This window comes from Pan troglodytes, chromosome 13 (assembly GCF_028858775.2).
Source record: "Pan troglodytes isolate AG18354 chromosome 13, NHGRI_mPanTro3-v2.0_pri, whole genome shotgun sequence".
In the NCBI taxonomy this organism is placed as follows: domain Eukaryota; kingdom Metazoa; phylum Chordata; class Mammalia; order Primates; family Hominidae; genus Pan; species Pan troglodytes.
Window position 1 is genome coordinate 116,237,311 of NC_072411.2, and position 25,738 is coordinate 116,263,048.

Sequence of the window (25,738 nt, forward strand, 5' to 3'; positions counted from 1 at the left end):
ATAAATACATATTTATATTATAAAAATATAAAATTTTAATATAAATATAAAAATAATAGTGTAAATATAAACATATTTGTATAAATGTTATATATTTATAAAATAGATAAAATGTAATTAGAGTGCATTATAACAAACTTTGTTGAGTGGAAGGAGATAATGTATTTTAAGTACATACATCTTATACTTGCAAAAACTAACCAGCTGAAGTGGGAGAAAAAAGGGATTGAAAATCTGGGGATCTAAAATGATTGTACTGTAAGATAGATAAATAATTAGTGAGATAACTGCCTAAACTGTTCCAAGAGAGCGTTTTTAACCCCTTTAAATAAACCAAGATTATTCATACAAATGCATGCTATGAGCACTTGATAAAGCTAACAGACAGAAAGTCAGTAAAGATATAGAACTTGAACAGCACTATCAGCCAAATTTCCCTAATGGAGATTTATAGTATACTCCACCCAACAACAGTAGAATATACTTTCTTCTTAAGTATACGTGGAGCATCATCGAGATAGACTGTATCTTGGGCCATAAAACAAGATCAATAAAATTAAGATGATTTAAATCTTACAGAGTATGTTTCCTGAACAAAACTGAATTAAATTAGAAATCGATAAAGATATCTGGAAAGTCTCCAGGTGCTTTTAAATTAAACAACACATTTTAAATAGCTCAAAGGTTAAAGAGGAATTCACAGGAGAATTAGAAATAATCTGACCAGAATGAAAGCATAACATATCAAAATTTGTGGGATAGTGTTCAGCAAGGTTACAGAATTCAAAGTCAACACACAGAAATCAGTCTTGTTTCTATATACTAGCCATGCACAATTGTACCAACATTTTAGATTTTTTTAAATTTAAAAAAAAAAATTCAAAATAGCTCCCAAAATATAAATACACAGGTATAACTCTAACAAGACATACAGGATCTGTATGTTGAAAACTACAAAACACTTAAGAAATCTGAGAAGACCTCAAAACATGAAAGACATACAGGGTTTGTGGTTTGCAAGTCACAATATGGTTAAAGATGAAAATTCTCCCCAAATTAACAAGTAGATTCAATGTAATTCCTATCAAAATTTCAGCAGTATTTTTGTAGAGATGGACAAATAGTTCAGTTGTGTAGAATGTGGAGTTCTACTATTGCAGCTATGGAAGTAGGCAGTGCAAGGCTGTGCAGCTAACAGGCCGGAGTTTCAAGGCTTTGAACTGGATCTAGGTTTGTGCTGGGTCAGGTTGTGGGATAGTGTCATATGATGAAACTGTTCTGCAATAGATTTAATATCAACAGGGAAAATATGTATTCTACAATGGATTGAGACTGCTAGGACAATAAGAATGATTCTCCAATTAGTTACTGCTTGTTTTGTGGGCCCTGACTCTGTAGCTTGGGCCTGGACAACACTAAGAACACAGTATCCATCTTTCTGCCTTTTCATTTACCAAGAGTGAGTTCCCTAATGTTTACTTGCCTATGATCACCCTTCATTCTGTATCCCCATTGTCTGCCATACAGAACATAAAACTAACTCAGTTTGCGGAATGGAAAAGCAAGTGCCAGTTGCATTATATCTACATTTATGTCTACGTTTGCATTATCACATGGTGCGTTATCATGGGGTTTTCCTGCTTTTATTTTTCAATTTCTCTTGCTTCTAAAGCTCTAATTTGATCAATCCATTTGAGCATGCCCCTACTAAAAATACCTATTCTTTATGACCCAACCAGTCCTCATGGCTTCAGGATAGACCACAGCCAGGAACAGTCATATCTGAACCACTATATTTACGTAAGATATGACTTCTAGTGGAAACAATTTCTGATGGAATAATCAAAATTCTACTTCCTTAATAGGCAAATAAAGAGTTAATACTATTAATATTTAGCCAGCATTTTGAAAATTGTGTAATGTTCAAATCGATGTCAGACATTTTCATTTTATCTTGATTATACATAAATATAGGGAGTATATATGATTTGCCTGTAGTTATGTAAATGACAGAAATGGTTAATGAGCCCAGAGTCCAAGCCTAGTATTCTTTTTATGAAACCTTAGGAAGTACAATGTTATTAAATAGTCATAGCAGTATATAGTGTTCATATTGCAAAAAAAATAAAAATTGCCTTGATTTTAGAATAGCCACTAATTTTATATCATATTTGCATTGATTTCAATAATTTATATATTATTCCTGAGTGATTTCAGAAAGGATCTGACATGGGGTGATCTTTATGTCTACTAGAAAGGTGTCCAATCTAAACTGAGTACCTTCCCCTTTGACATTTCTACATCTTTATTTGTTGCTTCAAAATAAGGGTAATTAGAAATGTATGTGGTTACAAATGGCAGATTATATAAAAATAATACCCCTAGAAATGTGTTTTATATTTACCTTTGAATATTAACATATCTAAATATGGGTGCTAAATTTCCCTTAGCTAAAATACTAGAGTTGTATTATTGTGGAGAAAGACTGTATTAGAGCTAAGAAGTTAATCACTTTTTTGCAATACACGTGATTCTTAAACAATGCAATGGTTAGGGGAACCAACTGCCCACACAGTCAGGAATCTGAGTATAACTTTTGACATTCCCAAACCTTAGCTACTAAATGCCTACTGTTGACTGGAAGCTTTACTGATAAGATAATTGACACAAATAACTGATAAGTTAATTGACACAAATGTATATTACATGTATTATATACTCTGTTCTTATAATAAAGTAAGCTAGAGAAAAGAAAAATGTTACTAAGAAAATTATAAGGAAGAGACAATATATTTACTATTCATTAAGTGGAAGATGTTCATCCTAAAGGTCTTCATCCTTGTTATCTTCACGTTGAGTAGGCTGAGGAAGACGAGGAACAGGAGGAGATGATCTTGTTGTCTTAGGGGTGGCTGAGGAGGAGGAAAATCTATGTATAAGTGGACTCATGTAGTTTAAACCCATGTTGTTAAGGTTCCAGTGTATGTTTGCTCAATATCTCTAAGAAGCCACTGAAAAAAGTACCCCATATGGAATTTGTAAAACAGCTGTGGAATTTTGCCGCTTGAACCACTTTGTTTCCTCACATGAACTTGACTGATGGAAACAGCAACAGCAGTAGCTTACAGGGATGGCAGCAGGTATAGGTCTCCCCAGTTTCTTCCTTCTCCAAATCCACTTATTTTTTTTTCTTTTTTTTATTATTATACTTTAAGTTCTGAGGTACATGTGCAGAACGTGCAGGTTTGCTACGTAGGTATACACGTGCCATGGTGGTTTGCTCACCCATCAACCCATCATCTACATTAGGTATGTCTCCTAATGCTATCCCTCCCCTAGCCCCCACTCCCCGTCAGGCCCTGGTGTGTGATGTTCCCCTCCCTGTGTCCATGTGTTCCCATTGTTCAACTCCCACTTATGAGTGAGAACATGTGGTGTTTGGTTTTCTGTTCCTGTATTACTTTGTTGAAAATGATGGTTTCCAGCTTCATCCACATTTCTGCAAAGGACATGAACTCATTCCTTTTTATGGCTGCATAGTACTCCATGGTGTATATGTGCCACATTTTCTTTATTCAGTCTATCACTGATGGGCATTTGGGTTGGTTCTAAGTCTTTGCTATTGTGAACAGTGCTGCAATAAACATGTGTACATGTGTCTTTATAGTAAAATATAAATCCACTATTTTATGGTTTGGCATCCTCACATTCCATTTATTCATCTGAATCCATGTTTTCCATTCCCTGGTGCTCCTGGACCTCCTCACTTGTCCCACGCTGCATTTCTACCTTGTCCTGATGCTCTGACTGCTAGGGATGAGGCAATCATGAGTCATGTACCTACTTAGAGCCAGTCTGTATTTTAGACTGATTTAAAAGGAGAGCAATAATTAATGCAAAATTGCCTTTCCTGGGACTTTTAATGGGTGGATTTCCAAATCTTTACCAAGCAACACACTGAGCTGTAAGAAGAAATGGCAAAGTCAATGTGATAATTAATCTAGTGGTTCACCACTCTCAAGGGGACATTTTGACAATTGAGAGTTTATTTATTTATTTATTTATTTATTTATTTATTTATTTATTCTTGTTTCAGTGATTCACGGGCACTGCTGTCATGTAGTGGGTGCAGCCAGGTAGGCCAAGCATGTTGCTGTGAGTAGGGCAGTCCTGCATAATGAAGACTTGTTTTGTGTCACATCGGACTTCAAAATGCCCCATGCATACTCATAAAGAAAGAAAAAGCCTGTTAATATATTTTACAATTTTTCTTACATTTTATTTTCAAATTTTAATTTTTAGCCTAAAACCCAAGTCCACTTTGAAAATAAACACAAAGCCCCGTTTATAAAGTTTTACTACATACTGTTTTCCAGGAATGCAACTACTATTTGAACCAAGGTGATATTTTACTGAATTTTACCAGAACCTTACCAAGAATTGATTAGCGTTGCAGAAACTCTTCTCCGTGACAGTAATGCCACTTGAATTTGAATTTCCTAGACAGTACACCTTAACTGTTTGCATTTATGGTTGTCACAGCTATAATGAATGATTCCATATGTAGGTATGAGTCACTGACTCCATCATTATGTCTCTTGGTGTAGCTGGGCCTGAGCATTTATATTTTGAAAAACACATTTTTTGATATATATTACTGACTACATTTTTTACATTACAGTTAGGTTAATATATCCATTTTTAAAATTATTATCTGTTAATTTCATTTTGATATAGTAGATGGGACTTTAAACATATTTGTTTTCTAAAGAAACATTCTTTAAATTTGATGATTTTTTTAAATCATAGAATTAAGGATTACTGTTTGAAGAAATTAAGCAGACTAGTACCAAATAATAGGTGCAAAAATTGCATAATAAGTTATTTAGCTGAACAAAATACATGCTAATTACAAAAGCCTGATGATTGGTTTGTAATAACTGACACACTTATATGCATCAGTCAATATTTCTATCATGTGTAAATTGTGCTACAAACAGATGATAAAACAAAGTCATATAAAAGTTGGCCTTATAATACAGATGTCTAATAGGCATATAAGTCATCCTTACCAACTTTCAGCCTGCTGACCAGTCATGTAATGAAAATGGATGGCACCTGAATGAGAAAACAATTATGTGGCTATCTGAAGGAGGGTGGTCATACCAAAAGGATGAACAAAATACTTCAAGCAAAACTAACAGCAACATAACGAGCTAAGAAGTGACAGGCACAAACACAAGTGGATCATGTTGACTTGAAGCAAGCAGAGTTTGAGCTGTTTCACTGTCTCATTTAAACAGAAGAGTATGCTCAGCGTGAAACTAAGAGACAGCTTACAGAGAATGACACCCTGCAGGTAGCAGCTGCTGCTGACACCCAACGGGCAGAATATAGAGAAGGTATATTTGTTTATTTATGCAATTTGTGAGGAATTGATTGCCTGACATAATTCACCCTTTTCAGACCCATGCTTATAACTAGGAAGCATCAAGGTCAATATCCCAGTCACACAGTGCAAAATATTTTGCCATATGTACAGGATTGAATGTAATGGCAGAAGTCATTTCAAGAGGACTGCTGTCAATATATCATTTGCATATGTACAAATAATTTGTTAACTATGGTTGTTCTTAACATATTCACAAGTAAACCCCCTAAGGCATAATTACAATAGCACTGCCTATTCAATCCCTATTTTTGTTCTGGAAATTATACCTACATTGAGCCTAGTTCTAGGTTCAGGCCAAAAAATAAGGGATATGCAATTTTAAGGGGAAGAAATACTGACTCCATAAATATCCATATAGCTTTTTAAGAAAGATTTGCTTAATAGGAAAATGGTGTTTTCTCACGTAAAATTCAGGTTTTGTTTAACAAACATATTGAATCCAAAGATAAAGTATAGTATAAAGTAATAGGATGTGCTTCTGTATTGAAATACTGGTAGTTTTAAATTCTTGACATGAATAACTGGTTATGGCATATGTAAATCTACCAAGAAATAAAACAGAGGTCTTAAAATGTAAAGACATGATGGGACATATTTATCACCCCATAAAACAAACTGGCATTTTCATATCTTAAGCTGGCCACTTTGTTGTATTTGTGTATGGGTCCTCACTACAAAGTTCTGTCCCTGATTGGGGAACATCACACATGAGAGGTAAAAAGCACATGGTGGATTAGGGATACAAATACCATTCTGTTTATGATTCTAACATATCAATTTGTGATACAAAAACCATGGGTAGAATTTGAGAATAATTAGTGTGATATGATGTTATAAATACAAAGGAAGTATGTGTGTGATTTTTTTTTCAAACTTGGTTTTCTATTTCTTACAGACAATAGTTTTCTTTAAAAGTATTAATTAGTTCACTGTTTGTGTGATTTTATGGGCAGGAGGAGTGACTATCCATTGTGATGGCAGTAAAAGGTAACGTGCCCTAATGTAGTTCATAGTAATGACGAGGGACACATGCTAGGTGACATATTTTAATGAAATATTAAATGAATTACCAAGAAAAAAGGGAACTTAATTTTCAATATGAAAGGAAGAGGCCATTGAATAAATAAAGTGGAGGTGAGATAACAGATTCTCAAAGGATTCTTAAAAATCTGCCATGTTATATCATTCTGGTCAACAGAATGATTCATATTTCATTAACTGATTATAGATAAAATATTAGATCCTGTTACAAGTTATGTGTCTTACAGTTCAGTTATTATTCACATAGGTATTTCAGAGGGAGAAAATGATTTTCCATCCTTTTTTTTTTTTTTTTTTACAACATTAAGGGAAAATAATTACTATTAAACCTTCTGTTTCCATTCACTGGATCTGAGATGAAGTGGATTTCCTTACATATTCATGACTGCTTTGGTTAAATACCATCTATTCTGAATTTTGTTCTCCATATTACAGCTATAATATAAAGGAAATAAATATGCTTTCCTTAAATGTATCAATGGAGCAAAAATTGTTTTTATAATAAAGAACAAATCCAAAGACAGGCAATTCAGTTAATCATATAATTTAAAGGTTATTGCAAGGTCTTGGATAACCCTGAATATTTATTTTTCCACCAGCTCACTATCTTATTTGCATCTTTTCTTATATGTTCTAAGATCCCTGCAACTGGAATAATTTCTCTTGATAAAAGAATAAAGAAAAGATTTAATTATGGTATTTATTATTGTATTTGGAAGGTAAATATTAAAAATATGCTTTGATGGAATGGGCTCAAGAGAAATGGGAATGAGGATGCTAGTTGAGAAGACTTCTCATGCGTCCTTCTCATTTCATAAGCATAGATTAATTAAATTAACTAGTTGCTCACCAAAGCCTGACATAAGAATGATGAGGTGAAGAAGCCACTAAGTTTAAATGTGTGTTAAAAACAGCAGCAAAAACTGTTAGGGGTTTAGTGAGTATCATGAACTATCTGCAGGTGGGTTTCCATGGAGGAGGAGCCCAGGGGAGCCCCAAGGAAATATAAGGCGGGGTGGGGCTCAGGAAAAGCAGATTTAAAGCTTGAGAGCACCATGCTGTGCTGATATTATAGCAGAGAAAGAAACTGATTTTACCTTTCCTAACTCCTTTCTCTTCTTGCCATGAATAGCATATATGGAATTACTTTTAAATATGTGATGAATACATGTATATCCGTGATGCATGAATCTCTGCCTACAAATCAGTTATGTAAGAAATATGGCATTTCCTTGTTTACTAGAAGTCAAGCTAATTTAGACTTGACTCTCTTTCTTATATGTCTAGCTAGAAATTCTACCTTAGTCATTCTTAGGGCATCTCTTCCCTATGGTGGTGCCAAGTTCCTGGAGCCTTATTCTACATTAGTCATCAGGAGCCCTTCCTAGTTGTTGGTCCTCTGCCCACTGCTGAAATAAATGTTCAGTGTCCCAGCTTCATGGTAATGTGCCTTACTTTGTTGTTATACATGGACCATCTTTGGATGAAGGGTGAAACTTAGGACTAGGATCCAGCCTCTCAGATGAATCCTGTGGTGTTTCCCTCTGAGATCTGGCTACCTTTTCCAGGCAATGCAATAGAATGATACTAAATTCTTTCCTTCTCACAGAGCCTGACAAGCATACATACCCCTTTCCTACTCCAAGGGAATCTACCTCACCCTTTCTCCTTGTCCTTGAAGGCTTCCCTAAAGCCTTCTCTTCTTTCAGAGATAACTAGCATGAGCTTAGAGTTTCACAAAAGATGAGAAACACTTCTGACTCCAGGTAGTTTCTGGTCTCTGTCCATCCAATATTCCAGAGGCAAGGAATTACAAAGCCTGTTTCCCTGCTTCACTGGAAAAAATAGGGGGAAATCACCAGGAGTATAAATGCAAATTAGTATTTCAATAAATTATACTACCATTGAGGAAGAATCTCACACATTTATATCACCAGGAATACTGATAATGAAGGAATTAATTCCAAAATACAATTTTAAAGCAGATACCTAATGGCTAAGTTCTGACAAAGAGTATAAATCTGATTTGTGCATTATGCATGTAACTATTTCACAGACAGGGAAATTAAATCATATTTAAGACATATTTGATGTATTATATTTACTGAAAATAATAAAATTCTGTAAAATCAGGACTGTCAGGAAAAGTCAGAATGTAGCCACTGTACTCAGTTATAGAATAAAAGCAGATATATCTTGGCCATTGAATCACAGTGCCTTAAAATAAGATAGTAAAGTAATGAGGAAGCTCTCCTACTAATGCTATTCTTTTTTTTTTTTTTGAGATGGAGTCTCTCCCTGTCACTCAGGCTGGAGTGCAATGGCGCGATCTCTGCTCACTGCAACCTCTGCCTCTCAGGTTCAAGCGATTCTCCTGCCTCAGCCTCCCAAGTAGCTGAGATTACAGGCATGTGCCACTGGGCCAGGATAATTTTTTGTGTCTTTAGTAGAGACGGGGTTTCACCATGTTGGCCAGGCTGGTCTCGAGCTCCTGACCTCGTGATCTGCACACCTCGGCCTCCCAAAGTGCTGGGATTACAGGTGTGAGCCGCCGCGCCCGGCTCTACTAATGCTATTATTCTAAACTAATTGCCCTTTCTAGGTTTGCCTGCCTGGATTGTGTTTTTTAAATATTTTTTCTTATATGTTATATTCTTGTTAGATGGCTAGAATGCTCTAGGGTCTGGAAAGAGGGACAACTTCCTTTGGGTAAATGGAAAAGTTGAACTAATTGAGAAAAATATTCTGTGTTTAAATTATGTTTGCCATTTTTAGTATTTTCATTTTTAGGGACTACATATGCTGACTTAGGAAGTTCAAGCTAGGTTTAATTTTCTTCCTTTGATAGCTTCACATAACCCACACTTTCCCTCCAAATATTCCTCATCTTTCACCTTTGCTTATTGTTGTTATAGAATTTATTAAAGAGTAAGAAGAAAAGAAAATAATAGACATACCAGGGGCTCAGGAATAACACTATATAGAAAATTACATACTGTTGGCCTTTAGTTTTTGAACATGATTAAATGTGAAATATTGCTATAAAACTTTTATTCAGCTCAGAAGGGTTCGGCCTACGTAACAGAAAGTGGGAGACAATGGGGAACTAATTTTCCAAAAACAAATTTCTTATTTTATCATTTTGTATAAAGTCGTTTCTGACATATCATGGCAGCAAAAACATGATAAATAAAGTCAACAGTAATGTTGTGTACTTGATCTACTGTGGCAAAACTGAAGGTCCCCTGTTAGTCCTAATATATTTTCCCACTTTCTTTTTAACAGTGAATTATATCCTCATTCAAACATTAAAAAATACTCTTTTGCTGACATTTTAAAGAAGAGGTGTCCAATCTTTTGGCTTCCCCAGGCCACATTGAAAGAAGAAGAATTGTCTTGGGCCACACATAAAATACACTAGTGATAGCTGATGAGGTTATAAAAAAATTGCCAATCTCATAATGTTTTAAAAAACTTTAGTAATTTATGTTGGGCCACATTCAGAGTCATTCTGGGCTGCATGCAGCCCATGGGCCATGGGTTGGACAAGCTTGTTTTATAGCAACACAGTGGAAAAATGGAACCCTTACATTGATACCATCAAGAATGGTAAGCAAGGTATACACATTTAATACTCTTAAGGAGCTTACATTCCTAAGAACAAGAGTGTGAATTAAAGTCAGAAATTTCAGTTAACTACATTATACTGTTAGATGAGAAAATAAAAACTAAAATACTGGAAGTTTCTATAGTCTTTACTGGGCAATCAATTATTGTGCCCTTTTTGTTGATCATGTGATTAAGGTAATTAAAATCCACGTAAATCTCAGCAAGTATATTTTTAAACAATAGATTCAAAATTTCAAGATGAATTCCAAAGGGAAGGATACTGCATTGAGGGTTAAATACTGGGAAGTGATATGGTTTGGCTTTGTGTCCCCACCCAAATCTCATCTTGAATTGTACTCCCATAATTCCCATGTGTTGTGGGAGGACCAGGTGGGAGATAATATGAATCATGGGGGTGGTTTCCCCCATACTGTTCTCATGGTAGTGAATAAGTCTGATGGTTTTATCAAGGGTTTTCCACTTTTACATCTTCCTCATTTTCTCTTGCTGCCTCCATAAGAAGTGCCTTTCACCTCCTGCCATGATTCTGAGGCCTCCCCAGCCATGCAGAACTGTAAGTCCAATAAACCTTTTTTTCTTCCCATTCTTGGGTATGTCTTTATCAGCAGCATGGAAACAGACTAGTAGAGTAAACTGGTACCAGTAGAGTGGGATGTTGCTGAATAGTTACCTGAAAATGTGGAAGCAACTTTGGAACTGGTTAACAGGCAGAGGTTGGAACAGATTGAAGACAGGAAAATGTGGGAAAGTTTGGAACTTTCTATAGACTAGTTCAATGGCTTTGACCAAAAGCTTGATAGTGATACGGACACTAAGGTCCAGGCTGAGGTGGTCTCAGATGGAGATGAGGAACTTGTTGGAAATTGGAGAAAGGTGACTCTTGTTATGTTTTAGCAAAGAGACTGGTGGCATTTTGCCCCTGCCCTAGGGATTTATGGAACTTTGAACTTGAGAGAGATGATTTAGGGTATCTGGTGCAAGAAATTTCTAAGCAGTAAAACTCAAGAGGTGACTTGGGTGCTGTTAAAGGCATTCAGTTTTATAAGGGAAGCAGGGCATGAAAAATTCAGAAAATTTGCAGCCTGACAATGTGATAAAAAAGAAAAACCCATTTTCTGAGGAGAAATTGAAGCCAGCTGCAGAAATTTGCGTAAGTACCAACGAGGGGAATGTTAATCCCCAAGACAATGGGGAAAATGTCTCCAGGGCATGTCAGAGGTCTTCACGGCAGCCCCTCCCATCACAGGCTAGGAGGCTTAGGAGAAAATGGTTTCATGTGCCTGGCCCAGGATCCCCATGTTGTATGCAGCCTAAGGACTTTTTGCCCTGCATCCCAGATGCTCCAGCCATGGCTGAAAGGGTCCAATGTAGAGCTTGGGCTGTGGCTTCAGAGGGTGCAAGCCCCAGTCTTTGGCAGCTTCCACGTGGTGTTGAGCCTACAAGTAAACAGAAGTCAAGAACTGGGGCTTGGGAACCTTTGCCTAGATTTGAGAACATGTATGGAAATGCCTGGATGTCCAGGCAGAAGTTTGCTGCAGGGGCAGGGTGCTCATGAAGAACCTCTGCTAGGGCGGTGTGGAAGAGAAATGTGTGGCTGGAGCCCCCATACACAGTCCTTACTGGGGCACTGCCTAGTGGGGCTGTGAGAAGAGGGCCACCGTCTTCCAGACCCTAGAATGGTAGATCCACTGGAAGCTTGCACTGTTTGCCTGGCAAAGTCACAGACACTCGATGCCAGCCCATGAAAGGAGCTGAGAGAGAGGCTGTACCCTGCAAAGCCACATGGGTGAAGCTGCCCAAGACCATGGGAACCTACCTCTTGCATCAGCGTGACCTGGATGTGAGACTTGGAGTCAAAGGAGATTATTTTGGAGCTTTAAAATTTGACTGCCTCACTGGATTTCAGACTTGCATGGGCCCTGTAACCACTTTGTTTGTGCCTATTTCTCCCATTTGGAAAGGCTGTATTTACCCAATACCTGCACCCCCACTGTATCTAGGAAGTAACTAGCTTGCTTTTGATTTTACAGGCTCATAGGTGGAAGGGACTTGCCTTGTCTCAGATGAGACTTTGGACTGTGGACTTTTGGGTTAATGCTGAAATGAGTTAAGACTTTGGGGTACTGTTGGGAAGGCATAATTGGTTTTCAAATGTGAGGACATGAGATTTGGAGGGGCCAGGGGTAGAATGATATGGTTTGGCTCTGTGTCCCCACCCACATCTCATCTTGAATTGTACTCCCATAATTTCTACTTGTTGTGGGTGGGACCCAGTGGGAGATCATTTGAATTATCAGAGCGGTTTCCCCCACACTGTTCTCAGGGTACTGAATAAGTCTCACGAGTTCTGACGGTTTTATCAGGGGTTTCCGCTTTCGCATCATCCTCATTTTCTGTTGCTGTCTTTCACTCCTGGGCCATTATTTTGAGGCCTCCCCTACCATATGGAACTGTAAGTCCAATGAAACCTCTTTTTCTTCACAGTCTTGAGTATGTCTTTATCAGCAGCATGAAAACAGACTAATATAGGAAGTAATGGTGTCTCCTCAGAGAACACGAAGATTTGTCGTTTCATTAAAAATAAATATTTATTGAGTACCCACTCTGGGCTAGCTATGTACAACTGTTAAGTGATGGATTGTGACATATAAGGCCAGAGTCCTCATGGAGTGTTTAACTCTACACAGGGCTGACAAGTGTAAGAGGGAACAAGAACATAAATAAATAAGCTAAATTCAGCTAGTGATTGGTGCTAAAAAGGAAATAAACAGGATAATGTGATAGTGATGTGTGTTGTGGGTCCATTCGGGTTTCTAGCTCTTTATGGTCAGAAGATACTGAGCTTTGAAGGCAAGCTCTGTGCATGAGGAAACAGGTGGGTTAAATAGATTTTTTTTTTCTCTGACAATCAAGCCCCTGGATAACCTAAGCGTTTTCGCCTTCATTTCAGCCAGGCTTTTTCTCCTTTATTCTATGCTTGCTGGGCTCTTTGCTCTCTAATAGCCAAACTACTAGAGCTAGAGTTCTTGCCTTTGTCATTAACTTTTCCTGTTCTCAATATCTGCTTTCTAAGATCTCTTTCAGGAGGTAGATATGGAAAGGAAAACAGACATAAAATTTGAATGTATCATTGTGGCTACATGTGAACATATTGCATTAAATTAATTGATAGAAAGAAGTTTGAATAAAATACTTTAGAAGAGATTTTTGAATTTAGAGTTTATGAGGTTATACTTCTTTATCAACTTACAGTTAACAATGAAGTTATTCCCAAGCATCTTTAAAGCTAATTTATTTCCTTTTATGTTTAAAGTTTTTTGAAAGAAATATATGCCTCAAAACAATTCTGTTGACCTTTTCTATCTGTCTATCTATCTATAAGACAAAACATTAAATGGTTCCTTGATGGTTTTAAGTCATGGAATTTTTGGAAGCTAAAAGTGATCTAACTGCAGAACATTAAAAAACAGCACTGTATGATTGAAGCTATGAGCTTTCATTCTTTCTTACCCAGGTCTGGGGTTCAGGCACATGGAGGATTGACTTTCATAGTTCCACATCATAAGGCACAGATTGTAAAGTATATGTAACCATTTTACTTAGTCTATTAACTTTCAGAAACCCAAACCAAGAGAATCACTCAGCAATGTGACATTTCACTTTTAGCTCTTACTGTCCTTTATAATATTCAGGTAAAATAATATTTTAAACTAGTTTAGACTGTGGCACATGCAGTACATACCTTGATGGTACGGATGACAGGCAACAAACCTAAACTCTGTAAAAAATCTCTGTAAATAACTCTTATTTTACTTTACACTGAAAGTAAAGTAAAATAAGGACTCAATGGTAAACTATTTCTTTATTAATACACACATTCTTATTTTACATTTCAGAGTAAAGTAAGAGTTTGTGCGTATTAGTCCGTTTTCATGCTGCTGATAAAGACATACCTGAGACTGGGCAATTTATAAAGAAAAAGAGGTTTAATGGACTCACAGTTCCATGTGTCTGAGGAGGCTTCACAATTGTGGCTGAATGTGAAAGGCACAGCTTGCATGGTGGCAGGCAAGAGAGAATGAGAGCCGAGCGAAAGGGGTTTCCCCTTATAAAACCATCAGATGTCTTGAGACTTATTCACTACCAAGAGAACAGTATGGGGGAAACTATCTCCCTGATTCAATCATCTCCCACTAGGTCCCTCCACGACATGTGGGAATTATGGGAACTCCAATTCAAGATGAGATTTGGGTGGGGACACAGCCAAACCATATATTTGTGTATTCATGAAGAAATAGTTTACTATTGCATCCTTAAGAATTGAGGCATTTACATACAGCTCACATTCATTCTTACTCTTCTGAGTCTCAGTATCAAATGGGCTGGATTAAAAATAAATAAAAAACAAAACAATAAATAAGGCAAGGGGAACTCAAGTGAACACATGGATAAAATGATTAGATGATAAATGGAATTATTCGAGAAATATTTTAAAAATTAGTGTAATTATAAAAGGTAAATAAATTCTAGATAAACACTGTATTAATCAGGGTTCTCCAGTGAAACAGAACCAATAGGAGAAAGACAGAGAGAGAGACAGATGCAATTATGGAGGCAGGAAGTCCCATGATGTGCTGTCTGCAAGCTGGAAGCACAGGAAAGCCAGTGGTACAGTTCCAGTCCAAACCTGAAGGTCTGTGAACCAAGGCAGTCAGTGGTCTAAGTCCTGGTCCAAGTTCAAAGGCCTGAGAACCAGGAGCTCTGATATCCGACAGCAGGAGAATATGGATGTCCCAGATTGAGCAAAGAGCAAACTCACCATTTTAGTTATATTTATGCCCTCAATGGATTGAATGGTGCCCTCTTACATTGGCGAGGGACATCTCCTTTACTCAGTCTACTGATCCAAATGTTAATCTCTTCTAGAAACACCCTCACAGACATACCCAGCAGTAACATTTTACCATCTGGACATACTTATCCTGGTCAAGTTGACACATAAAATTATCGCATTGAGAATATTAGGCATCCAATAGTGGTGTGCTTGCAAGCCCACTCTCAGAATAATAAAGGCCTCGATATGTAGCATTTGACAACTTCCATAGTGTAAATACCCTCACCATAACACATTTCAGAGGATCAACCTGAAGTTGCTGAATGTGGAGTTGGGAAGCAATGTATACCATTTTCCTGTGTGAACCAGTACGAGTCAACTGCAGTGTACCACTGTATTAGACCAGTTAATATATTTAAAAATGTTTCTAATCCACAGAAATGGACTTATCTGACACTGTGGGAGATCGGTTAATATAAATTAATTTTCTAGATAGTGGCCATTTCACCTGTAAGCAAATAGTGTCTATTTATTAAAGATAATTTCTATAAAATGTATATGTTTTCTGCCTATAGAGCATAATTTCATCAATTCTTGATGATCTAAGTTCCTCAGTTGATATTAATCTTATGTGAACAATCAGGAAGGTAGTATAATGGTTAAAAGAACATAGTCTTAAACCAACTGTTTGGGATAAAATCCTGCCTCTACTATTGTGTAATGTTGAGTGTTACTCAGGTTCCTTCTACCTCAGTTTCCTTCTCTGTTAATTGGGGAAATTATAAGTGTTGTTAGTTCTTGTTATTCAAGGCAGTTATATTCTATAAAGTCACCACAAACACTGAATTAGTGAATACTGGATTATTGTTTTGAGGGGAAATACAGGGGTTAATTTCCTGGAAGCTGATTCATCAACCAATCAATACCTGCATTGTTTTGTGTATGTTCCTATTTAAAGATAATTTATTTAATATATATAGTTGAATCATTAACATGGACCACATAGACAACAGCACTATCACTTGTGTGTGAACAAAGCTTACTGACAAATGTACGTTCTCTCTAAGACACATCACAGCCTTTTTGCATTTAGGATCACTAGACAGCACATAGCGCTACAGCCAAGGGCTGTTTTAAATAGGGAAATCACCAACAAAAAATCACAGAAGCATGAAAAACATGGCAATAAATAGACTGTTAAAGCCACCATGTTTATAGTATGAGAGTTGAAACACAAAGGTAGGGCTTTGCCTAGTTTCAACACGAATGGGAACATGCACATCAGGTGACTCAAATTTTTCAAGCTTCTGCCCATGCCTGTGTCTACAAATGAGCAAAAAGGGCTGTGAGTATAATTTGGGAGTTACTGTCAAAGATCAACAAAGCTGGACACTAGTTAAAGTGGTAAGATCAGGTGGTAATCAGTAATATACTGCTGCAGAAGGGAAGAGGGTCTGGCGTGACCTGAATTCAACTTAGATTTGTACAAGGAGGACTGGGCATTTTAAAGAGAGAATTGTAGAATAGGGAGAAGGGTGAGCAGGGACTCAGTAGAGTCAGGGTAGCAAAAAATTACAAAGCGTTGGTCACTGTAAATGATTCAATCCTCCAGCAGAGACTGGGAGGCAAGCTGTTCCTCCTGATATTTACATTTTAAAGGAATGGCTTTCAGGTCCTTTGAGAAACATACTCCTTAATTGTAGGAGACACATAGGTATCTCAAAGGGATAAAGGAAGGATCCACAATTGTAAGACCTTTGTAGTAAATGGTCTAAAAAAGGTGTTGGGGCTTATCATCAGGTGTGGGCTAGAGTAGTCGATTCTTTTGGCAGCCCTAAAAAAGGTGTCCGCGGCTTATCATCAGGTGTGGGCTGGAGTAGTCAATTCTTTTGGCAGCCATGAGCTTCCCCAGGCAGGATCTGAAATGGGGCTGGGTCATCCTAGGGATGCAGGCTTGATCTAGTGCTTATTCAAGTCTTTTCATAGGAGGGTGGGAGAATTTCATGTTCGCTGACAGCCTGTAGATTTTATAGGCCAAGCTTGAGACCTAGTCAGGGAGTTCCGAGGAGCCTGGATAGCATTTGAGCAAAGAGAGAATATTTGTGATTACAAATATATTTTATTAAATAGGCAAATTCGCAAATATGAAATCACAAATAATGAAGGTCGACCGTATTTTCACATTGTTGTTATTTAATTATGTAAATTGCTTAGAACACTAAGCACTCAATAAATGTCTGCTTAAACTATAATGTAAGATGTAGGAAGTGTTGAGTTATAAAGCTGTTTGTTTTGATCTTTATCAGCCTGCGTCGGGTTGCTATTTTAATATTTGGTCTTCTTTTTGTTATATATTTTCAGTTTTCCAGTTTACTGCCAAGCTTCCACTTTTTCTCACTGTTAGTTTGTGCTACTCTGGCCTTTTAACCCCAGCCCTCCTGCACCCATATTCTTTGCGAAAATGTTTCAGTTGACTGTTTAACAAGGCTGAGCGAGGACTTGAAGGCACTCTGAGTTGCTAGCTCTATTATGATCATTTTATTTGTTCACCTTTTGCTTTTAGACCCAAGATCCTGCCCGTGTTCCAGGTACTTGAGGTTGTTAGGGGTCTGCCTTTTATGTGAGGTGGATTTTTATGACCATTTGGGAACAATGTTCAATTTATTAGTATATTTTTATCATCGAGGGTTTTGGCCAAGAACTTCTTTTGTTTAGGAGCTGTGGCCTGGCCATGATCCAACCTGGCTGAGATGCTCAGACCACATGATTTTCATACAGACACAGACTGTGGTGAATCTTATGGTAGAGCTTGCGGCAGACTCCATGGTAGATTTTATTTAGATCTCACGTCTCCACTAAATAACCAACTGAATTTCATGGCTACAAAGAAAGGAACTATCACATGATGAATTATTTTATATTATTTTTGACAATATAAAACAAATAAATGTTTTCATTATAAAAGTATTCTTGACGTTTGAAGTAAAATTTGGGTGTCACTCGAGGACTTTGCCTGGCTAAGGTGCAAAATTCTTGTGAATTTTAAAAATAGCTTATATATAAACCTTTACAGAAAACTAGGAGGTGAGGAAAATCCCTCATGAACTTGGATGTTATGAATTGCAGTCTAGGGATTTAAATAGGTTTCACTTATGTTCATGTTGGATTGTTAGAGTAGGTATTTCATGAATAATTTTATCTCAGATAAACTCATGATAGATTTTATCATTTTATTTTGGTTCAATTATATAAATGCTATTTAAAATCCAGCTCTTACTAAGGGTTAATATGGTAATGAATTCTAGTATTCCCTTTGAAAACACGGATAGATATTTTTTAATCTTTGTTTCATGTTCACTTAAAAAATATCTTGCTACTGTCTTTATATCAATGTTTCATAATTCTATTAGCCACATTTTTGTTGACCTGCATATTCCTACAAGCCTGAATTTTAAGTTACAACTTTGTATTCAATATTAGTAGTATTAAAACAAACATATCAAAGGAAATAAAAACCCTAAAATTTAATGTTTCACAAAGGAACTCTGTGTTAAAACAGTGTCCTTTTAGAGTTAACATATGTATGGGAAATGCATTTTAAATAAAGATGTATCTGACCTGGAAGAGTAGACAAATCTGCTTTACAGCAAGTTGAAAGTTTAGAGAAATATTTATCATTCAGTTACCAAAATAACAAATTAAAGCAGCAAGGAAAGAGAAAAGAGAAGAGATGAAAGGAAATAAAGGAAAACCAAGACGTAAGTTAAGAAAGAGCTATTGCTTGTGAACTTCTTCCTAAAAAATGATAGAAAAAAAAAAGATAAGAAACAGAAAATTGCATGAGACTTCAGTGTTTATGTCTTGATGGAAATGTACAAATCATTTTCATTCTTTGCAGTGCTGTCATGCTCCATCACTTTAGTCCATTTTCACCTTCCAAAGAAATTCTGAATGGGCCTTCCTTCTCTGGCAGCTAATTAATCTTTCACAAGCCTACTCTTGCAGCCTGTCTGCCAGGGATGCCCCACACCTTAAGCCAGTGACTAACGAGCAGATTTCTTACCCTCTTGAGCAATACTTTCTTCCCTTGAGCTATGTGAAGACCTAGCTTTTCTATTTTGTTTCGGAAACTATGTGAGCTGTAATATATCATTGAAGAATTGCTCCTTCCCCCCCACCACCATAAGTGAATATAAAGTGTTCCTGAATCATTTAATTGGGTAATAATGACAACAAAGTCTGAATATAAATTATGAATGTGTACAGCATTTTACCAATAGTGTATATCATATAGATGTAAGGACACATATTACTAGATTATAAATTCTTTGTGTATATACATTTGTTAGATTATCATTGTAATAACACAAATGTACTTATATTTATAATAATGTTGCATTTGCATAAAAATAGTAATAAAACTGCAAATAAAAATAATTTTTAGTCTAATTAATGGAAGATTTGGTGTATGATTTTTTTTTTAAGTTAGAGCATAACTCTTTACAGATTGAAATGCCTCAGTTATAACAAAACAATATGGCCAGGGATGGTGGCTCGTGCCTGCAATCCCAGCATTTTGGGAGGCCAAAGCTGGAAGATTTCTTGAGGCCACAAGTTTGAGACCAGCCTGGACAATATAGCAAGACTCTATCTCTACAAAAAAAAAAAATGTGTGAAATTAAAAAGTTTGGTATACATTCTTTTTGTATGCAAATGTTTCCATCTGTTGTCATTTCAATTTAATCTGAATAACTTCTTTTCAGCCTTTCTGGTAGAAAACATCTGCTGTCAATGACTTTATCAGGTTTTATTTATCTAAAAAATGTTTTATTCTCGTTATTGAAGGAATTCTGGGCTGAATATTGAATTTTCAGCCCTCAAAAAAGTGATTCTGCCTCCATTATTTCTGTTAAAATGTCAGTTGCTATTTGTATAATTGCTCTGCACATTATGTTTATCTGTGGCTGCTTTAGAGATTTTGTTTTATGTTTTGCTTTTGACAGTTGACTATTATATACTTAGGTGCATTCTTTCTGTTGTTAAGCATGTTTGGATTTTGCTGAGCTTTTTCAATCTTGATATGATATTGATAGGAATGTTGACATGAAAAATATCAATGTTGATAGTTTTCATTAAATTGCAGAAGATTGTAGCCATCATTTCTGCAAAAATATTTCTACCTCATCTCCCTCCCTCCTCTTCACCCCTCTCTGATAACACAATTATACTTATGTTAGACCTTGTAATATTTTTCTACTGATTATTGAGACTGTAATCCATGGTTTTTCAATATTTTTTCTGTTCTTCAAATCAGATAATTTCTATTAATCTCTTTTCATTCTCATTCCTTTTTTTTCCTTCAGTACCCAATCTGATACTTTGCTCACCCAGCTAACATTTTAATTTCACATATACTTATCCATTCTTACATAGACCTCTTTTTTTATGGTTTGCAGTTACCTTCTGAGATTCTCTATCTGTGCACCCATTATAACTATATGTTTCTTTAAATCTTTGAACATGATAATAATAAATCATTTGTAGTCTTGGTCTTTGATTTCCAATGTTTGATTCAGAGTCTGTTCTGTTCTATGTATTTTTTTATTTTTCTTGTGTATGGATTACATTTTTACCTTTCCACTTATGTACATATGTAGCATTTAAAAAAAAAAATTACATGCTGGGGCTGGGTGTAGTGGCTCACGCCTGTAATCCCAGCACTTTAGGAGGCCAAAGTGGGTGGATTACTTGAGGTCAGGAGTTCGACACCAGCCTGGCCGACATGGTGAAACCCTGTCTCCACTAAAAATACAAAAATCAGCCTGGTGTGCTGGCACAGGCCTGTAGCCCCAGCTACTCCAGAGGCTGAGGTAGGAGAATCGCTTGAACCCGGGAGACAGAGGTTGCAGTGAGCCAAGATCGTGCCACTGCACTCCAGCCTGGGCAACAGAGCAAGACTCCATCTTAAAAAAAAAAAAAATACATGTTAGATGTTGTTAATGACTAATTTGGAGAAATCTATATTAGGTTTTCTCCTGGAAAAGGTATTGAGTTCTGTTGTAAGGAGCAGTTTAATTATGGGAAGATCATTTTTGCCCTTTCAGGCATAGTTTTATTCATTGGTAGTAGAACTCTACTTTTGTTTTGAATTTAGTTTATGAACCTTACCTGTACCCCTATAGTGGAGCCTTTCTTGAATCTCCAAGTGAGAGTCTGAGATATGCAGTAAATTATCTCCACTTCACCCAGGATTAAACTCCAGAGTATTCTTTCTAACAGTAGCTAATCTCTGGTATCATTGTTCAGCAATCAACCGTAGAGCAGGAAATCTCTGCTAGACCTTGTGGAATCTTACTCTATGAAAATGCCATCTAGACGTTCGCCCAAAATTCATGGTGAATCCTCACACAAACTACTGCCATTCCCAGCTCAGCTCCCTTTTGTCAGCTACCCTACACTCCAAATTTTAAGCAACTCAGAAGCCCAGACTTTTCTCGCTGCTTCTCAACTCAGTGAAACTTCAGTTCTACTGGGCTCTATTTCTGTATTTGATAGTAAAAAGTGCATCCAAGCAGAAAGTCATGGAGGTTACAGAGCTCATTTTGAGTTTTTCCTTCTCTTAAGGATTATATTCCTGTGCTATGTTTAGTTCAATGCCAGTAAAAATTTACTTTAGATAATGTGTGTAATTTTACAGTTGCTTATTATAAGAGAAGTACAGAAACTGGTTACTTTATCACAGTTGGAAGCATAAATCCTAACAAGCCATTTTTATTGTTAGATAAAAGAGATAAAGCAGATTGCCATAGATGAGGCAGAATGAGGGTCGTGAGGGAGGCAGGCTCATTGAGAGTTAAAATAGAGCCTGTGATGCTATGGGTATTGCAACATACTACATACATCTGTACTTGAAAGTAAAGCAAAAAAATGGAGAAGAGATACACGTCAGGGATTGGGTCAACAGCACACGAGGTGAAAAGATTTTGTAGGAGACAACAAATCTGAATAGAAGTCAGTGCCTTTCTCTCCTTCTGCCAATTAATTTTCCCACCTTTTGCCATTAATCTTTAGAAAACAGCTATCCCCCAATAGCTGTCCTCGTAAGTCATAATAAAAAGAAACCAACCAGATTTTATAAAGAATTGCAAAAATTGAAGAGTAAATGAATAAAACTCCAAATTTCAGTGAAGAACATGAAGTGCATAAAGGAATCACCTGAGTAAAGATATGAAATCAATAATTCACACAAAAGTACTCTGTTTCCAAAGAAATTACTGAAATGCTATATTTTAAATTGTTTTTATATAATAAAATGTCAAAAGAGTTAAAATATTTTATTATGATTTGTAAGATAATAGATGCAAATAAAAAGCAGACTGAAAAAGATCAGGAAACAAGTGAACTAGAAAACAGAAATAAAAGCTTTTGATTGCCCTTCCCCTACCCAACACACAAATAGAATAAACATAATTGAGAGTTATAAAGAACAGATATTAAAAATGAAAAAAATAAGAATTGTAGAGAAAATATTAAACATAAAGGCAAATTAGACAAAAAAGGACATAGTGTTTCTAAACAAAATAAATGGACTAAATTGAGGAGAAAGAAAAAAAAAAAGTCACAGGGGAAGAAACTTTCCTGGAATAATAAAAGTCTGGGAATAATAGGTGGACCTTTCCATTAGGGTATGCTGTGCTAAAATTTCTGAACTTCAGTATTTGGGAAAGAAACTGTAAGGGCTCTTGGGCGTAAACAGCAAACGAACCCTAAAGAAGGTTGGATGGGAGATTGGAGAGATTAGACTGACCTCAGACTTTGCAGTACTCTAACAGTGAATTGTTTCTCCACAAACATTTGAGGAGGTCAGGTGACCCAAGAAATTATAACCAGCGAAAACTGCTGTTGAAGTACTGAATAATCATTAAACTGTAAAAAAGTATGGATGCAGAGGATTAATTTAAACATATATTAAACACTAGGAAGATGGGGAAGGAGGGACACTGAATTTGAGCTTTGTGATTACAGATCAAAATATGTGATGATTTTTGATATTCTAAATTTAACAATAAGATTTTTTTAAATTTCAGAGGTGAGGAAAAAGAAAGTGGGAGGAACATAAATACATTATTTTCCTTTTTCACTATACTTTTTATAAATGAAATGTTATTAAAATAATATACTTTAATATTTTTCTTAATGTTATCTTTTAGATAGTGATAGATCTTGTCTTGTAGTAAGAAAGTATCTACTTGACTTTCAGCAATGCCTTTAGTTATACTTATTTTATTGTTAAATTTCATATAATTTAATAATTTACCATTTTAATATGATAGGAATAAAATTCTTAATTTTTATCTCTCTCTTTTTCTCTCCCACCTCACCTCTCTGTCTCTCCATAGAGCTATAACTACAGTAATTATACTAATATTTAAAGATGATTATTTCAAGATAGTGGGCTTTGGAATAGAAACTTAAAAAATGTTCATACTTACATTTTTAGATTCATTAAAAATAGCAGATAAAATTTGTACATAAAACAGTAATTTTTTAAAAGAAAATAACTTATTCTGTAAGTTTTGGCACTCCCCTCAAAAAAGATTAAATGTCATAAGTAAAACCCAAGTATACTCATAAATATTCTAATATATTGGTATACTTCTTGGGTCAGCAAACTTTTCTTCAAAGGGCTATGAATTAAATATTTTTGATTTGTGGACCATATTATCTCTGTTGTGGCTATGAAACTCTGTTACTGTAATGGGAAAGCAGCAATAGACAATATGTAAACAGATTGGCATATTCCAATAAAACTTTATTTACAAAAATAAGCAGTCAGTTCTGGGTCGTGGTTTGTTGACCCCTGGTATACACATCATCAACTTTAGTGATTAAAATATTATCAGCCTATCTGTGAAATACTGAGGTAAGGAAACTAATACAAAATATTCCTGATGTATTGATTTTATATTCTTGCTCCAAATACTTATTACTGTAATACTTAGCTTTGATGAGAAAGGGGAAGTGTTGCTAAATAATTTACATACATATTCATATACATGCAAATTTTCATATGTTTTGATGTCTCAAAAATGCTGACATTTAAGAAAGGAAGGGCATATTTTGCTTCTTACAGTTCATATGTGCTGTACTCAAGCTGACTTCTTCCTTCCCATTTTACATTTCTAACTTTGAGATCACCGAGTGCATCAAGTAAATAATTTCATTCACACAAGAAGAAAATTTACGGCCACTAAAATTAAACCGTTTCTCTATGGTTACCATGCTAGTTCTTGCCAAAGTCAGGACTGGAATTCAGTCTCCTGGCTCCCATTGCAGAGTTTTTGCCCACTACACTATATTATTGTACATGGCTTGGTTCAAGCCACAGAGGAACTAATCAAAGATTAACTATCTGATTTATACATATGTATATATATACTTACTTATATGTTTTTTTTTTTTTTTTTTTCTCGAGAGGGCATCTTGCTCTGTCACCCAGTCTGGAGTGCAGTGGTGTGATCTCTGCTCACTGCAACCTCTGCCTCCCAGATTCAAGCGATTCTCCTGCTTCAGCCTCCTGAGTAGCTGGGATTACAGGCATATGCCACCACGTCAGGCTAATTTTTGTATTTTTAGTAGAGATGGGGTTTCACCATGTTGGCCAGGCTGGTCTCGAACACCTGACTTCAGGTGGTCTCCTGCCTCAGCCTCCCAAAGTGGTTGGATTACTGACTTGAGCCACAATGCCCGGGCCAACTGACTGATTATTATATTAGGAATGCATTTATATTGACTTACTAGTTATCCTGATTCTATTTGTTCTCTATTTTAAAAGTAGGTTTATAAATAAAGTTATTTAAGAGCAATCAGTCATTACACATAAGGAGTGGTATTGCTCTACGTATCCTCCGTTTCATTGAGAAACAGCCTTTTCATAAAATGGCAAAAAAAAACACAGCTGCAGTTATCCCTTTCTTCTGGGTCATTTCTAATAGTTTAGATCAGTGGTTCTCAAACTTTAACATGTATCAGAATCACTTGAAGAGCTTGCTAAAACACAGATTGCTGGGGCCTCCTCCAGAGTTTCTGATTCAATAGGTTTGGGATGACGCCTGAGAATTTGCATTTCAGACACGTTTCCAAGTGACAGTGATACTGCTAGTCTGGGTAAAAAATTTTAAAAACCACTGGTTTAAATTCTCAGCCCTAAAGGCATATTATAATTACCAGGAGAGGCATTAATCCACTAATTAATTCCCAGGCTCCATCATCAATTGGCATAGAATGTCTGGGGCTTGAGACTGGGTATGAGTATTTTGTCTTTTTTTTTTTTTTTTGGTTTAAGTAATTAATCGGTGCATTAATAATTGTACATATGGGGTACAATTTGATGTTTCAATACATATCTGTGGTGTAGAGAGATCCAATCAGGGTAGTGACTGTATCCATCACTTCATGCATTTACCACTTCTTTGTGGTGAGAACTTTCAAAAGTGTTTCTTCTAGCTGTTTTGTAATATACAATATTTTAATGTTAACCATAGTCACCCTACTGTGCAACAGGACACCAAAATTTATTCCTCCTATCTAATTGTAACTTTGTACCCACTGACCAGTCTCTCCCTATTCTCCCCTCTCTTTTCCCTCCCCCAGTCTCTGGTAGCCACTGAAGTGCCTCAGGTGATTCTAATATATAACCAAGTCGGAGAAGCAATTAAGAAAAGTAATGACTGAAAAAGTTTATTTTGTCTGATGAATTAGTGCAATACTTTTTTAACATA

The 25,738-nt window shown here is 36.1% G+C and overlaps 1 protein-coding gene across 8 annotated transcripts in view; it reads left to right on the plus strand.

Annotated features, from left to right (window-relative positions):
• The window catches only part of SPAG16 (sperm associated antigen 16), a 1,140,172-nt gene that overhangs the window by 711,681 nt on the left and 402,753 nt on the right, over positions 1-25,738 (plus strand). The gene's annotated exons all lie outside the window — the stretch shown is intronic.